The sequence below is a fragment of the Salmo trutta genome, chromosome 28, assembly GCF_901001165.1.
Source record: "Salmo trutta chromosome 28, fSalTru1.1, whole genome shotgun sequence".
Taxonomy (NCBI): Eukaryota; Metazoa; Chordata; class Actinopteri; order Salmoniformes; family Salmonidae; genus Salmo; species Salmo trutta.
In genome coordinates, this window is record NC_042984.1 from 25999259 (window position 1) to 26014671 (window position 15413).

At 47.5% G+C, this 15413-nt stretch overlaps 1 pseudogene; it reads right to left on the reverse strand.

Annotated features, from left to right (window-relative positions):
• Positions 1 to 640: 640 nt before the first annotated feature.
• LOC115166357 (succinate dehydrogenase [ubiquinone] iron-sulfur subunit, mitochondrial-like) lies at positions 641 to 8801 on the reverse strand (annotated as a pseudogene).
• Positions 8802 to 15413: the final 6612 nt, after the last annotated feature.

Here is a 15413-nt window from a genome sequence, read left to right on the forward strand (position 1 = left end):
TCCAGAGAAAGACTGAATCCAACCCAGAACGAGCCAGATAACTGTCAGTGCCGGAGGAGAGGAGTGAGGGGCAAATGTTCCTGATGGCGACGCCGTCGTAGCAGCGCTGCTAATCCCACCAGTTCAGCATCACCACCGGCACCTCCACTAGCGAGTCAGACTCAGTGGGAGGGAGACTGGGAGCAGTGCATCTACCGACGAAGTGGTGGATTTGCAGTTCTAGGACAAGCAAATGTATAACCCATGGCTTTTCATGCAGAATTAAAAGTTGGGCTGGACAACATGCAAAAGGTAGGGAGCTTGGGTCTACAACTGGATGGATTAAACTAGCCAAAGAGTAGGTGGGATGTACAGTAAATTAACATCCTATCCTCAGACATAAACAAAGAGCCCTTCAAAAAAAGTGTTTTGTACATGCCCGAACCAAGGCGCATTTGGTACCAGTAAGCCTTATAGACAAGGCAAAAGAGGACACCCAGGTTACAGTTAACAATTAAAAATAGACACGACAGACAGTCTTCAGAACAGCCTTAGAATGAGGCTAAACATCACAGCCACAAGCTCGCTCATGGCTTTGAGGAAGAAATGGACTCTCAGGAGTTAAATGGACTTGACATCGGGAGAGTCATTATGGGAGGTTTTAAAAACTATGGTAGGACATTTTTTGGCAACAGCGGTAGAGAGAGAAGGGGTCCTTTGACAGTCTGTCCTCATTGCCTGACTCAATCATCCAACAATATGCCTGTTGAGGGAAATACATTCATTAGATTTACTTCATACACCAAGATCATAAGATGCTCGTCTCTGGGATGCGGTTTCCAGACAAACGTGAGTCAATTGTCCAGTTATATGCCTGTTGAAAAAGCATCCACACATCAGCTTTACTTTCTTAAGACATTTCTTCTCCTTGTCAAAAAAGCAAAAATAAGAATTGCATATTCACTTACACCCCAGTACACACCTGCATGAGGAAAGCAGGGCCCAGATACTCATCTCCATTCCACCAGTAGCTAGGGCAGCTGGTGCTACAGCAGGCACAGAGAATGCACTCAGACCATCCTGGGAGAGGAGGATCATTAGAGATCAGAGTCCTTGTGCTCTTACCACTTTGTATATTTGAATGAACTTTATATTGTAAGTTGAAACTCCAGAAAGCTATGGCAAAGTGTGGTTCACATGTATAAAACAATAAATATACACTGCTCAAAAAAATAAAGGGAACACTTAAACAACACAATGTAACTCCAAGTCAATCACACTTCTGTGAAATCAAACTGTCCACTTAGGAAGCAACACTGATTGACAATACATTTCACATGCTGTTGTGCAAATGGTATAGACAACAGCTGGAAATTATAGGCAATTAGCAAGACACCCCCAATAAAGGAGTGGTTCTGCAGGTGGGGACCACAGACCACTTCTCAGTTCCTATGCTTCCTGGCTGATGTTTTGGTCACTTTTGAATGCTGGCGGTGCTTTCACTCTAGTGGTAGCATGAGACGGAGTCTACAACCCACACAAGTGGCTCAGGTAGTGCAGCTCATCCAGGATGGCACATCAATGCGAGCTGTGGCAAGAAGGTTTGCTGTGTCTGTCAGCGTAGTGTCCAGAGCATGGAGGCGCTACCAGGAGACAGGCCAGTACATCAGGAGATGTGGAGGAGGCCGTAGGAGGGCAACAACCCAGCAGCAGGACTGCTACCTCCGCCTTTGTGCAAGGAGGAGCAGGAGGAGCACTGCCAGAGCCCTGCAAAATGACCTCCAGCAGGCCACAAATGTGCATGTGTCTGCTCAAACGGTCAGAAACAGACTCCATGAGGGTGGTATGAGGGCCCGAGGTCCATAGGTGGGGGTTGTGCTTACAGCCCAACACCGTGCAGGACGTTTGGCATTTGCCAGAGAACACCAAGATTGGCAAATTCGCCACTGGCGCCCTGTGCTCTTCACAGATGAAAACAGGTTCACACTGAGCAAATGTGACAGACGTGACAGAGTCTGGAGACGCCGTGGAGAACGTTCTGCTGCCTGCAACATCCTCCAGCATGACCGGTTTGGCGGTGGGTCAGTCATGGTGTGGGGTGGCATTTCTTTGGGGGGCCGCACAGCCCTCCATGTGCTCGCCAGAGGTAGCCTGACTGCCATTAGGTACCGAGATGAGATCCTCAGACCCCTTGTGAGACCATATGCTGGTGCGGTTGGCCCTGGGTTCCTCCTAATGCAAGACAATGCTAGACCTCATGTGGCTGGAGTGTGTCAGCAGTTCCTGCAAGAGGAAGGCATTGATGCTATGGACTGGCCCGCCCGTTCCCCAGATCTGAATCCAATTGAGCACATCTGGGACATCACGTCTCGCTCCATCCACCAACGCCACGTTGCGCCACAGACTGTCCAGGAGTTGGCGGATGCTTTAGTCCAGGTCTGGGAGGAGATCCCTCAGGAGACCATCCGCCACCTCATCAGGAGCATGCCCAGGCGTTGTAGGGAGGTCATACAGGCACGTGGAGGCCACACACACACACACACTACTGAGCCTCATTTTGACTTGTTTTAAGGACATTACATCAAAGTTGGATCAGCCTGTAGTGTGGTTTTCCACTTTAATTTTGAGTGTGACTCCAAATCCAGACCTCCATGGGTTGATAAATTGGATTTCCATTGATTATTTGTGTGATTTTGTTGTCAGCACATTCAAATATGAAAAGAAAAAAAGTATTTAATAAGATAATTTCATTCAGATCTAGGATGTGTTATTTTAGTGTTCCCTTTATTCTTTTGAGCAGTATATATACACCCTTCACAAGGGTGATACAAGGTCTTAATGTAGCAAAGTAATTGGTTCTGACTAGGCCACTTGATCCCAACAATAGTGCTTTGGCCCTTTCTAATATCTTAATCAAATGTGTATATGTACTAGAGGTCGACCGATTATAATTGTTTCTCAATGCCGATACCGATTATTGGAGGACCCAAAAAAGCCAATACGTCGGACGATTTTTTTATATATATATATATGTAATAATGACAATTACAACAATACTGAATGAACAGTTACTTTAACACATAAATTAAATCTATTTAGTCTCAAATAATGAAACGTGCTCAATTTGGTTTAAATAATGCAAAAAAGTGTTGAAGAAAGAAAAAGTGCAATATGTACCATGTAAAAAAGCTAACGTTTAAGTTCCTTGCTCAGAACATATGAAAGCTGGTGGTTCAATATTCCCAGTTAAGAAGTTTTAGGTTGTAGTTAAGGGAATTATAACGCGTCGACCATTTCTCGATACCATTTGTACTTCATATACCTTTGACTATTGGATGTTCTAATAGGCACTTTAATATTGCCAGCCTAATCTCAGGAGTTGATAGGTTTGAGGTCATAAACAGCGCTGTGGCTCAAGCATTGCTAAGAGCTGCTGAAAAACTGAGTAAAGTTTGAATGAATGCTTACGAGCCTGCTGCTGCCTACCACCGCCCAGTCAGACTGCTCTATCAAATCAGACTTATTGAGGTTTATGTTAAGTACATTTGTGTAACGGTTGTTTACCTTGGCTCCTTGCTGCACTGGCGTAACAGGTGGTCAGCCTGACACGCAGTTTCCTCGTGGAATGCAATCGGCCATAAAAGCCAATTGTTAGGAAAACCTATTTAACCAGGTAAGCTAGTTGAGAAAGAGTTCTCATTTACAACTGCGACCTGGCCAAGATAAAGCAAAGCGACAAACAGAGTTACACATGGAATAAACAAAGATACAGTCAATAATACAACAGGAAAAGTCTATATACAGTGTGTGCAAATGAGGTAGGATAAGGGAGGTAAGGCAATAAATAGGCCATAGTGGCAAAATAATTACTATAGCAATTAAACACAAGTGACAGATGTGCAGAAGATGTGTGCAAGTAGAGATACTTTTATTTATTTTGCACTACAGTATGGTGATGAGGTAGTTGGATGGGCTATGTACAGGTGCAGTGATCTGTGAGTGAGTTGCTCTGACAGCTGACCATTAAAGTTAGAGGGAGATAGGAGTCTCCAGCTTCAGTGATTTTTGCATTTAGTTCCAGTCATTGGCAGCAGAGAACTGGAAGGAAAGGCAGCCAAAGGAGGAATTGGCTTTGGGGGTGACCAGTGAAATATACCTGCTGGAGCGTGTGCTACGGGTGGGTGCTGCTATGGTGACCAGTGAGCTGAGAAGGCGGGGCTTTATCTAGCAAAGACTTATAGATGACCTGGAGCCAGTGGGTTTGGCGACGAATATGAAGCGAGGGCCAGCCAATGAGAGCATACAGGTTGCAGTGGTGGGTAGTATATGGGTCTTTGGTGACAAAACAGATGGCACTGTGATAGCAAATCGGATGTAGTCTGAGTAGTGTTGGAGGCTATTTTGTAAATGGCAACGCCGAAGTCAAGGATCGGTAGGATAGTCAGTTTTACGAGGATATGTTTGGCAGCATGAGTGAAGGATGCTTTGTTGCGAAATAGGAATCCGATTCTAGATTTAATTTTGGATTGGAGATCCTTAATGTGAGTCTGGAAGGAGAGTTTACAGTCTAACCAGACACCTAGGTATTTGTAGTTGTCCACATATTCTAAGTCAGAACCGTCCAGAGTAGTGATGCTGGACAGGCGGGCGGCGATCGGTTGAATAGCATGCATTTAGTTTTACATTTAAGAGCAGTTTGAGGCCACGGAAGGAGAGTTGTATGGCATTGAAGCTCGTCTAGAGGTTAGTTAAGTGTCCAAAGAAGGGCCAGAAGTATACAGAATGGTGTCGTCTGCGTAGAGGTGGATCAGAGAATTACCAGCAGCAAGAGCGACATCATTGATATATACAGAGAAAAGAGTTGGCCTGAGAATTGAACCCTGTAACCCCATAGAGACTGCCAGAGGTCTTGACAACAGGCCCTCTGATTTGACACACTGAACTCCGAGAAGTAGTTGGTGAACCAGGCGAGGCAGTCATTTGAGAAACCAAGGCTGTTGATCAGCCATGCCGATTAATCGGCCGACCCCTAATATGTACTTATGTTTTAGATATGGACATTTTGTATGATGCATTGATAGTATAGTTACTGAAATCACCTACCACTGGTCAGGGGCTGAAATATGTACCAGTTTCTGCCTCTTCCACAGTCTGATGGTAGTGCTCTTTACCCTCCTGAGACTTGTCTTTCTTGTTCAGGAAGGGCTCGATGGACTTGTACTGGGCATAGAAGTTATTCATGGCCTGTAGAGGCATACATTTACACTTAGTCTACAAAATATAGGCTACCACATGGTGACATTTAATTATTTTATTCAGTGTTTGTCATTCAGGTTTGTTATCTATTAATGCAACTAACAAATCAGTATAAAGTGACTTCTAAATGTAACCACAATACTTATCGGCACAAGATCTTTGACATCATACATGTGCGGGAGAGGGTAGCATTTGATGGTTTTGCTGGTGTTTATGTATTTTTTGTTTAAGTTGATGTTCATGGCACATGAACCACAGATACCTGCAGCAAAATAAATATATGTCACACCACTGAAAAGGACACCTCCACACTAAGGCTCACTGTCTTTCATGATTCTCTATCATTCTAGATTAGGATACAATATATTGATAGGCCAATACACAAATAATGATTCCTACTTTTATCGCCACTCTGCAGGAACGTCTGAGTGTGGGGTCCATCTCATTCTTGATGAGGGCATCCAATACCATGGGGCCACAGCTGTAAGAGTAGGGAGAAGGATGTTAACAATGCAGACATTAATCAATGAGTGCAATGCCATCAACACAGACTAAAAGCTGATATTGCTAGGTTTAAAAAAAGTGAAGCCCTATACTGTGGTTATACTTGAGGTCAATTTCATATGGCTACATGCGTGGTTTGTCCCCCGTTGTGTCTGGGTCCCAGTGGTAGATCTGGAAATGCTTGATCCTGGGCTCAGGTGCCAGGGCGGCTGCTGTCTGTATCAGGGCACAAGGCCAGATGCAGACAGGAGGCAGATGGTTGGAGTCTTAGATGTTTATTGATCCAAAAAAGGGTAGGCAAGAGAATGGTCATGGACAGGCAAAAGGTCAAAACCACTTCAGAGTCCAGGAGGTACAGAGTGGCAGGCAGGCTCAAGGTCAAGGCAGGCAGAATGGTCAGGCAGGTCCAGAAACAGGCAAGGGCCAAAACCGTGAGGACTAGTAAAAAGAGAATAGAAAAGGCAGGCGCATGGGGGGTGGAACCACACTGGTTAACTTGGACAAACTGACACAGAGAGACAGGAAACACAGAGATAAATACACTGGGGAAAACAAGCGACACCTGGAGGGAGTGGAGACAATCACAAGGACAGGTGAAACAGATCAGGGTGTGACAGTCTGTGCATAGCACACCATCTGGAGACGAGGCATAGAAAAAGCTAGGTCAGTATCAACATGCATGTCTGGGGAATTCAATTTTAGGCTCATATGACTATTTCTCTGTGTTTATGGGCTTTGCTTTGATATCAATCAACCGGCAAGACATAGGGTGAGTGAAGTATACTACACAAGATTTACACAATAGAGCTACTGAAATTAAAATGGATTTCAGTTTGAAATAAAATTCAAAAGGCACTCGCACATTAAAGATCAGTGATACTATCAAGAGCAGTGTGCGGTTTCCTTTTTCCTTCAGTTTGAAAAAAAAAAATCTATAATATTTCTAAAAGACACATACAGTAGGTCTGTATTTCCATATGGGGTTTGACACTAAAGGAAAATCTCAACTTTCATTACAAGCTAGACATCCCCCTCTAGGGGTAGGGAATATGTACTGACCCTGAGTTGTTATAGCAGTCTAAATTTCAAGTTTCATAACTAGATTTTTGGCACAATAGACATGCTTGCTGTAAGGATAAACCTTAGCGTAACATTTTTTAATATAAATAAATGCAAAATTATGAAAGCTAAACCATTATTAAACGGAATATATGAAAGAAATGTGTCATCTGAATGACAGATCTTAACTTGCGCAACGGTCTGCAAACAAGCTCTAGGTCAAAATCGATAAGGCAAATAGGCCTAATTAATATTTCATAACTGAATATATTATTATTTAGAGCTTACCAATGTTACTCAAGTAAAAACAGGGTTTTGCTGCAGTGTTTTACTCTGATGTAAAGTAAACCTACAATTATCAAACCAAACTTTATGTCACATGCGCCGAATACAACAAGTGTAGACTTTACCGTGAAATGCTTACTTACAAGCCCTTAACCAACAGTGCAGTTCAAGAAGAGTTAAGAAAATATTTACCAATGTGGCGTACAGCAGGTCAGCCACCAGGGGGAGACTCGTCGAGGCCTGGTGACAGACGGAGTATATATCACGAGGCGATGGCTCCATCTGCTGGACGTGCCAGGTCTTGACGGGCTCTCCGGCCAGGACTAATTGGGGCTGGTTGGGAGTTGGTGAGTAATCAAGGGCTGATTGCTCACCTGCTGTGCAAGTCCCATAAAGCTGCCAGAAGGGCAGCACACAGGGAGAGAGTGGGGGAAGAAAGGACTCCCGTATAGTTGGGCACGGTTGCAGAGTAACAGGAGTGAGTTCAGTTTTTTTATCCCTACAGGATACAACAAGACCTGGAGCCAAGAAGATGGTATCCCGGAGAGGGTCTCATGGGGGAGACCTTTTTCTTTTGAACTATTATTTTAATAAACACCTTTGAAACTGAGATAATCCTACTCTGTCCGTGTCTGATCTGTGTAAACGTTTTGACCCAACCCCCTGGTCTGCCACAAGTGGTGGAGAATGTGGGCATTCTGATAACGTGGTCAGATCAGGGTTGATGTTTACACAGCATCAGCTTGGACGAGTTGATATCTCAGTTCGTCCGGGCCCAACAAGCACAACAGGCGGTTCAGGAACAAACGCTGGAGGAACAGCGACTACAAAACGTCCGCCTCGTTGAGGAAATCAGGAAGCTGCAAGGAGGAGCGTCTCCTGAATCACATCCCAACCAGTTTTTAATCAAGCTAACGGAAGACGATGACATCGAAACATACCTCTGTACGTTTGAACGGACAGCGCTACGGGAAGGATGGCAAAGGCCGACGTTGGCAAGTCTGCTGGCCCCATTCCTTTCTGGGAATGCCCAAAAGGCGTATTGGGACCTGAACGACGAACAGGTGGCTAACTACGACCGACTCAGACGGAAGACACTCAGGCGCTACGGGTACAGCCTGGCCCATCGGGCTCAACTGTTCCACGACTAGAGGTTCGTACCCGACGCATCCACCCCCCCCCCCCCGAGCCCAGATGAGCGACCTACTGTGCGTCACCAGGGCATGGCTCCTAACCGACGTATCCACCCTCTCCATCCTCGACAAAGTGGTCCTGGATCGCTTCTTACGGGTGCTACCCCACAACATGAAGAGGGCAGCGAGTCTATGCGCACCCCAGACCTTGGAGGGCCTCCTGGAAGCAGTGGAGACGCATCAGAACACTCAGGCCCTGCTGAGTGGGAGTTGGGCCTAGTCGGTAACCCGTTCGAAGGGACGGAAGGACAGCCCCACCGCTGTGTACCCTGAACCGACAGTCGGCAGGGCCAAAGGATCGCAAACCCGTGGAGAGACGGCTGGGGTAGGGCCGACCCGCCACCGACGACCCCAGGTAGATGGAGACCAAAGGATGTGTTTTGAGTGTGGCGCCCGGGGGCACACTGCCTGGAATTGACCGGCTCGAGAGGAGTCGATGCCATCAGCAAGCCCCGGAGGCGAGGTGGGTCACGCCGTGAACTATGTCACCTCCTGTTGGGCGCACCACAAATCAACTGCACCCATGGTCCCGGTGAAGGTTGACGCACACCACACGGAAACTCTATTAGACTCCCAAAGTATGCTTACGCTCGTAACCACGAGCCTGCTGAACCAGGAGACTGATCGGGGTAGGGAGATGTCCATTTCCTGTGTTCACGGTGACACAAAGCGGTATCCAACCGTATGGACCAACATCGTGACGCCACCAGGGAGCGGCCAGATGATGGTGGGCGCAGTACCAGAGTTACTGGTACCTCTCCTAGTGGGACAGGATTGTCCGCTGTTCGCGGCCCTATGGGGGCACAAGCTGAAGAAAAAGATACGAGCCGTCCGAAGACGAGAGCGGGGACGACCCATTGCCTGTACGGCCCGGAAGCAACTGGTTGACCAACCCGTATCTACGGGTCCGGAGTCGAAGGGGGCGCTGGAACCACTGGAGGATGAGCCCAGTCTCCTCCTCCTCGATTTCGAGGGGCCAGTCGAGACACACGCTGGGTGCCAACTGAGGGGACAATTCGGGACGGCCCAGTGGGAGAATCCGAACTTGAAAGCCGCCACAGCCCAAGTGATAGCAGTGGATGGATAGCTACTTCCGGAGGTGAGTGACTGGCGATACCCCCATTTCCAAATCAAGAATAACCTTTTGTATCAGGTGTCGCGTCAACAGGGGGAACTTCGAGAGGTATTGTTGCTGCCCCGACGGTACGTGGGAACCGTTCTTCAGCTGGCCCACACCCACCTGTTGGGGGCGCACCTGGGAATGGAGAAGACCGGGGATTGGATCGCTGCCCGGTTCCACTGGCCCGGGATGAGGAGGGCCGTGGAAGACTACTGTCGCAGCTGCCCGGAGTGTCAACTCACTGCCCCAAAAGCACACTTCCGAAACCCACTGGTCCCCCTACCAATCATCGGGGTGCCCTTTGAACGCATCGCCATGGACATAGTGGGACCCCTGGTAAAAACAGCACAAGGACACCGGTACATCCTGGTGATAGTAGATTATGCCACCCGGTATCCTGAGGCCATTCCCCTACGGGTGGCGGTATCCAAGGGAATCGGCGGGAGCTGTTCCACCTCTTCAGCCAGGTGGGCATCCCGAACGAGATCCTGACAGACCAAGGTACTGAGTTTATGTCCCGCCTAATGAAAGAGTTGTGTGCTCTCCTGCAGATCAAGCCGATCCGGGTGTCCGTCTTTCACCCGTAGACGGATGGACTCAACGAACGCTTCAATAAAACGCTCAAACAAATGCTGCGGAAGGTCATCGAGAAGGACGGGAAGAACTGGGACCAGCTACTACCCCACCTAATGTTCTCAATCCAAGAAGTACCCCAGTCCTCCACTGGGTTTTCCTCTTTCAAACTCCTCTACGGGAGGAGGCCACGCGGCCTACTGGACCTCACCAAGGAGCTGTGGGAAGCCCAACCGACCCCCTTACGCAGCGTGGTAGAGCACGTGGAGACGATGAGGGAGCGGATGACAGCCATATGGCTAGTCGTGAGGGAACATATGGAGAAGGCCCAACGCGCCCAAGCCCAGGTCTACAATCGGGGAGCCCAGCCCTGAGAATTCCAGGTGGGAGACAGGGTGTTGGTCTTAATCCCCACAGTCAAAAGTAAGTTCCTGGCAACATGGCACGGGCCATACAAGGTGATCGAGAAGCTGGGACCTGTCAATTACCGCGTACGGCAACCGGGGAAACCTGTTGAAAAAGTTGCACGAGAGGACAGCCTTGGCCGTGTTATGGTCGGGACCCAGGACGCCAACGGTACCAGTGGTGGTCCCGAGCAGTGAGGCCCTCGACCCGGCCCAGAAGCAAGAGCTCAGGGAGCTCGTCGATCAGAACACGGTGATGTTTTCCGAGAAGCTGGGCCGCACGACCCTCATTGAACACCACATCCATACCCGGCCTGGGGAAACGGTACAAAAGAGGCCATATCGGATTCTGGAGGCCCGAAGGAAACCCGTGAAACAGGAAGTGGAGGCTATGCTGAGGATGGGGGTCATTGAAGAGTCCCACAGTGCGTGGTGCAGCCCCATGGTGTTGGTGCCCAAACTGGACGGTAGCCTCCGCTTCTGTAATGATTTCCGTGGTGTGACCGACATAAGCTTATTCGACGCCTACCCCATGCCGAGGGTGGACGAGCTCATCGACCGATTGGGAAAGGCCCGGTACATCAGCACCCTTGACCTGACCAAAGGATATTGGCAGGTACCGTTGGCAGCCTCCTCCCGGGAGAAGACGGCGTTTTCGACACCAGACGGATTGTATCAGTACCGGGTGCTCCCGTCCGGTCTCCACGGAGCCCCACCCACATTCCAGCGAATGATGAACAGAGCGCTTCAACCCCACCAGCAGTACTCAACGACCTATCTGGATGAAATCATCCACAGCCAAGGTTGGGAAGAGCACCTGACGCGCCTCCAGGCGGTGCTGGACGCGCTCAGACAAGCCGGGTTGACCGTGAACCCCAAGAAATGCAAACTAGGGTTCGAAGAGGTGGAGTACCTGGGGTATTTGATCAGATGGGGGAACGTCAAGCCCCAGGAGAGGAAGGTTCACACGGTACTTGACTGGCCCGTTCCATGCACCAAGACACAGGTCAAGTCCTTCCTGGGACTGGCAGGATACTATAGCCGGTTTATCCCCAACTTTGCGGCTATAGCTTCCCCCCTCACCGATCTAACCAGGGCCGCCGCCCGAAAACCAGTGAAATGGACAGACGAGACAGAAGCGGCGTTCAGCCGTCTGAAGGAAGCGCTGTGCTACCATCCGATTCTCGTAACGCCCGATTTCCAGGTGCCTGATGGTGGTCCAGACGGATGCATGTGATACGGGACTAGGGGCCGTTCTGTCCCAGATACACAATGGGGAGGAGCACCCCATGTACTTCAGCCGAAAGCTGATACCTAGAGGAAAAAAAGTATTGTTGAGAGAGTGTCTAGCGGTGAAGTGGGTGCTACACACTCTCAAGTATTACCTGTTAGGTACCCACTTCTCCCTGGTCACGGACCATGCTCCCCTGGTCTGGATGGCCAGGGGAAAGGACACAAACGATCAGGTCACCAGGTGGTTCTTGTCCCTTCAACACTTCTCTTTTTCTGTTGTGCACAGTTCAGGGGCGAAGCATGGAAACGCGGATGCCCTATCGAGAAGGAAGACATACAGTGAGGGAAAAAGTATTTGATCCCCTGCTGATTTTGTACGTTTGCCCACTGACAAAGAAATGATCAGTCTATAATTTTAATGGTAGGTTTATTTGAACAGTGAGAGACAGAATAAGAACAAAAAAATCCAGAAAACGCATGTAAAAAATGTTATAAATTGATTTGCATTTTAATGAGGGAAATAAGTATTTGACCCCCTCTCAATCAGAAAGATTTCTGTCTCCCAGGTGTCTTTTATACAGGTAACGAGCTGAGATTAGGAGCACACTCTTAAAGGGAGTGCTCCTAATCTCAGTTTGTTACCTGTATAAAAGACACCTGTCCATAGAAGCAATCAATCAATCAGATTCCAAACTCTCCACCATGGCCAAGACCAAAGAGCTCTCCAAGGATGTCAGGAAAAGATTCTAGACCTACACAAGGCTGGAATGGGCTACAAAACCATCGCCAAGCAGCTTGGTGAGAAGGTGACAACCGTTGGTGCGATGATTCGCAAATGGAAGAAACACAAAAGAACTGTCAATCTCCCTCGGCCTGGGGCTCCATGCAAGATCTCACCTCGTGGAGTTGCAATGATCATGAGAACGGCGAGGAATCAGCCCAGAACAACACGGGAGGATCTTGTCAATGATCTCAAGGCAGCTGGGACCATAGTCACAAGAAAACAATTGGTAACACACTACGCCGTGAAGGACTGAAATCCTGCAGCGCACGCAAGGTCCCCTGCTCAAGAAAGCACATATACATGCCCGTCTGAAGTTTGCCAATGAACATCTGAATGATTCAGAGGACAACTGGGTGAAAGTGTTGTGGTCAGATGAGACCAAAATGGAGCTCTTTGGCATCAACTCAACTCACCGTGTTTGGAGGAGGAGGAATGCTGCCTATGACCCCAAGAACACCATCACAACCGTCAAACATGGAGGGGGAAACATTATGCTTTGGGCGTGTTTTTCTGCTAAGGGGACAGGACAACTTCACCTCATCAAAGGGACGATGGACAGGGCCATGTACCGTCAAATCTTGGGTGAGAACCTCCTTCCCTCAGCCAGGGCATTGAAAATGGGTCTTGGATGGGTATTCCAGCATGACAATGACCCAAAACACACGGCCAAGGCAACAAAGGAGTGGCTCAAGAAGAAGCACATTAAGGTCCTGGAGTGGCCTAGCCAGTCTCCAGACCTTAATCCCATAGAAAATCTGTGGAGGGAGCTGAAGGTTGGAGTTGCCAAACGTCAGCCTCGAAACCTTAATGACTTGGAGAAGATCTGCAAAGAGGAGTGGGACAAAATCCCTCCTGAGATGTGTGCAAACCTGGTGGCCAACTACAAGAAACGTCTGACCTCTGTGATTGCCAACAAGGGTTTTGCCACCAAGTACTAAGTCATGTTTTGCAGAGGGGTCAAATACTTATTTCCCTCGTTAAAATGCAAATCAATTTATAACATTTTTGACATGTGTTTTTCTGGATTTTGTTGTTGTTATTCTGTCTCTCACTGTTCAAATAAACCTAAACCTGGAGAACGTTCTGCTGCCTGCAACATTCTCCAGCATGACCGGTTTGGCGGTGGGTCAGTCATGATGTGGGGTGGCATTTCTTTGGGGGGCCGCACAGCCCTCCATGTGCTCGCCAGAGGTAGCCTGACTGCCATTAGGTACCGAGATGAGATCCTCAGACCCCTTGTGAGACCATATGCTGGTGCGGTTGGCCCTGGGTTCCTCCTAATGCAAGACAATGCTAGACCTCATGTGGCTGGAGTGTGTCAGCAGTTCCTGCAAGAGGAAGGCATTGATGCTATGGACTGGCCCGCCCATTCCCCAGACCTGAATCCAAATGAGCAAATCTGGGACATCATGTCTTGCTCCATCCACCAACGCCACGTTGCACCACAGACTGTCCAGGAGTTGGCGGATGCTTTGGTCCAGGTCTGGGAGGAGATCCCTCAGGAGACCATCCGCCACCTCATCAGGAGCATGCCCAGGCATTGTAGGGAGGTCATACAGGCACGTGGAGGCCACACACACTACTGAGCCTCATTTTGACTTGTTTTAAGGACATTACATCAAAGTTGGATCAGCCTGTAGTGTGGTTTTCCACTTTAATTTTGAGTGTGACTCCAAATCCAGACCTCCATGGGTTGATAAATTGGATTTCCATTGATTATTTTTGTGTGATTTTGTTGTCAGCACATTCAACTATGTAAAGAAAAAAGTATTTAATAAGATTATTTATTTCATTCAGATCTAGGATGTGTTGTTTAAGTGTTCCCTTTATTTTTTTGAGCAGTATATATTTTCCCAAAAGTAGTGCACTTGGCCATTACTTGTCCTGTATTAGCAGACTGATATAGATGTTTGAAGCACAGGCAAAACAAAAGAAAGTCAGCTTTGCTACTGTATCCAAAAAAGGTAGTTGTATACTTAAGAACAGAATCTTGCAGGATTCAATAGTTGGAATTGTAAGACTTGTTGCCCCATCCTTTTCTCTGTGATCGTCATTCTAATGGAATCCAGAAAGAACGCGTTTCTTCATGCATAAGAACAGCCCTTAGCCATGGTATATTGGCCATATACCACATCCCCCTCGGGCCTACAGAGGAATAAATGTAGTTGCATTACAATGGTGTGATACAGTGGCTATGGTTGAATTAAAATCATCTGACCATCTCCCTGCATGGGTATTCTGTGCCCACCCCCATGACATACCATTTTTCAACAAAGATTACTTAAAGGATACTCATTACACTCTGGCTGGTCTGGAGAGGTTTGGTAGGCCGTCATTGTAAATAAGAATTTGTTCTTAACAGACTTGCCTAGTTAAATAAAGGTTAAATAAATAAAAATTAGCCCGAACCACACACAAGATGGTGTTCTCCGTTTTGCTCTACCACCCCCACAACACGTACATGTCGCTTGTGTTGCTCTAGGATGCCTACAGGACTCACAAGATTCGTCTGAAGGTCCATTGGTACCAGTTTAAAAAATGAATGGAAGTATACATGGAGACTGTTCAGAGCCAAAATAAGGGGTTAAATACATGTGAGAAATAAATAAATAAAAAAGGTTTCCTGATCTTTCTTATCTCTCAGATATAGGACAAATACTTCAGAACAAACATCCTGTTCCATGTAATGAATCTGTTATTCAATGCGTTCGTATGGGCCAATATCCGTAAGGCCAAAAATAATGGTTTAATATATTGATACTTCAAAGGGTCTTAAAATTCAAAATCAAATAACAAAATGAACCTTGGTAGGACCTTCTTAAACTATTTCTGTCACGGCCGTCGTAGTGAGTAGACCAAAATGCAGCGGGTATGTGAATGCTCATATTTACTTTTATTTAGAACACTACACAAAAACAAGAATACGAAAAACGAATGACAGCTAAACAGTTTTGCAGGCTAAAATACAGCAGTGCAAAAACAACTTCCCACAAAAGACAGGTGGAAAAAGGGCTACCTAAGTA